Source organism: Notothenia coriiceps, unplaced genomic scaffold, assembly GCF_000735185.1.
Source record: "Notothenia coriiceps isolate Sejong01 unplaced genomic scaffold, NC01 NC01_scaffold00019750, whole genome shotgun sequence".
Lineage (NCBI taxonomy): Eukaryota > Metazoa > Chordata > Actinopteri > Perciformes > Nototheniidae > Notothenia > Notothenia coriiceps.
This window is the reverse complement of record NW_011352451.1, coordinates 1-2,480: the sequence shown is the minus strand read 5'-3', so window position 1 is coordinate 2,480 and position 2,480 is coordinate 1. Positions and strand designations below refer to the sequence as shown.

The 2,480-nt window shown below is 50.7% G+C and overlaps 1 long non-coding RNA gene across 1 annotated transcript; it reads right to left on the bottom strand.

Annotated features, from left to right (window-relative positions):
- Positions 1 to 1,647: 1,647 nt before the first annotated feature.
- LOC104952197 (uncharacterized) lies at positions 1,648 to 2,471 on the bottom strand. The gene is made up of 2 exons (XR_799096.1): positions 2,301 to 2,471; positions 1,648 to 2,266 (listed from the first exon to the last, which is right to left on the bottom strand). It is a non-coding gene; the product is annotated as an uncharacterized lncRNA (long non-coding RNA).
- Between the last annotated feature and the right edge of the window lie 9 nt (positions 2,472 to 2,480).

The window sequence follows — 2,480 nt, the reverse complement described above, 5'->3', positions numbered from 1 at the left end:
ACCCCAACTTCTGCCTGAAGATACAGGACGAGGACGGACGGAGGCCCGGAGAGGTCAGACTACATCACACTGACATGTCCTCGTCTCTCACTTCCTCTCTCACTTCCTCTCCTCGTCTCTCAATTCCTCTCCTCGTCTCTCACCTCCTCTCCTCTCCTCGTTCCTCTCCTCGTCTCTCTCCTCTCCTCTCTCCTCCTCTCCTCTCCTCCTCTCTCACCTCCTCTCCTCGTCTCTCTCCTCCTCTCCTCGTCTCTCTCCTCCTCTCGTCTCTATCCTCCTCTTCTCTCCTCTCTCCTCCTCTCTCTCCTCGTCTCTATCCTCCTCTCCTCGTCTCTCCTCTATCCTCCTCTCCTCGTCTCTCACCTCCTCTCCTCGTCTCTCTCCTCCTCTCCTCTCCTCTATCCTCGTCTCTCTCCTCCTCATCTCTAACTTCCTCTCCTCGTCTCTAACCTCCTCTCCTTGTCTCTCTCCTCCTCGTCTCCAACTTCCTCTCCTCGTCTCTCACCTCCTCTCCTCTCCCCCTCCTCGTCTCTCACTTCCTCTCCTCGTCTCTATCCTCCTCTCCTCTCCCCTCCTCATCTCTATCCTCCTCTCCTCGTCCCTCACCTCCTCTCACCTCCCCTCCTCGTCTCTATCCTCCCCTCCTCGTCTCTAACTTCCTCTCCTCGTCTCTAACCTCCTCTCTAACTTCCTCTCCTCTATCGTCCTCTCCTCGTCTCTCACGTCGTCTCCTCCTCTCCTCGTCCCCAGGTCCCGGTGTACGTCCTGAAGTCGTCCCACAGCTACTTCACTCAGGTCCAGTTCCAGATGGCGGTGACGGGCCTCCATCAGGCCGACTTCGTTGTCTTCACCCTTAAAGAGACGGCCGTGGTCCCGGTGACCTTTGACCCCGAGCTGTGGGAGGAGACGCTGTCCAAACTCGAGACATTTTACCAAGACGCTGTCCTGCCTCGCCTAAGAGACGGGGGGGGGGGCGTCCTGGAGCCCCGAGCTGTAGAGACACTTTAAGGAGGGGCCTCATTGGGACGCCTAACTGAGGCCAAGCGTAAACCGTAGTTTGGTCGTATCAGAAATCGTTCGGTGTCTTAAGGGAAAATACCAATATCTTGTCGTTACATTGGGAGGACTTATATACATGTACAGAGGTAAGAGTGTACGAAAGAAAGGCAACTTGAATTCATCTCCTTTTCTTGCTCATCTATAACATTGGTTTGTTTTTTACTTCAGGGGAATAATGTGTTCTTTGAAGAGTATTTTTAATAAAGATTTTATAACGTCTTCCTCTTTGTGCTTCCCTTACTGAAAGCTATAGGTTTGTTCCTTGAACATGTTTTACTTTGACCTGAGAGTTTCTGAGTCCCTTGTAAAGCACCACACATCAGGGTCTCTCTGCGCCCTCAAACCAAAATGCAGATTTCCCGTAAAATGATTAAACAGATGCCTCAAAAACGGTATCATTCCTCCAGTAATCTGAGTCTCAGACAGAGCTTTGTTTTCAATGGGGGGCTCCGACCTCACGTTGTCGGTTTACGCCACGGTTTACTTTACGTTGTTGTTGTTTACGCCGCCACGTTGTCGTTTACGTCCGCCATGTTCTTGAGAGAATTGATATATCTTATAAACAAGGTCAGTAAACAGACACAGTACTCATACTATATCTTTATAGAAACACTTCTGATACTGTATACATAAAAGGAAACCCCCCCCCATGAAGACAGAATGATGCTTTAAAGGAATCAGCAGAAGAAGAACAGACCATGATCGGATGGATTTATTTGTTTTGTGTCTGAATGTAATGTTGGGTCCTTTTAAGAGTCGATCACACAGAAAAAAAAAAAAATCAGGTTAAATGTAACGATGGACTTTAAATAGACTCCGCCTCCTCCAGAGTTCACTGACATCACCAGGGGAAATCGACCAATCGGCCTGCAGCACATCAGTTCAGAGGAGAAAAAAAAACCGTCCTCCAGGCTGCTGATTGGCTGCTATAACAGGATGTTGTTAGAGGGGGCGGGGCTTGTTGAAGCGCTGAACGGGGCCTCACAGGTAACCCTCCTTCTTGAACTGCTCGTGCAGGATGTCCCGGTACTCGTCGAAGCCTCCGTCGATGCGGCCCACCTTCCCGTGCTCACACACCCACAGCTCCTTGCACACCATGCGGATCAGACGCTCGTCGTGAGACACCAGGATGACCCCGCCCTGAAACATGACATCACACAGTGAGGAGACGCACCTGAGACTAACCTGAGACGCACCAGAGACTAACCTGAGACATGACATCACACAGTGAGGAGACGCACCTGAGACAAACCTGAGACTAACCTGAGACACACCAGAGACTAACCTGAGACACACCAGAGACTAACCTGAGACACACCAGAGACTAACCTGAGACACACCTGAGACCAACCTGAGACCCACCTGAGACTAACCTGAAACATGACATCACACAGTGAGGAGACGCACCTGAGACAAACCTG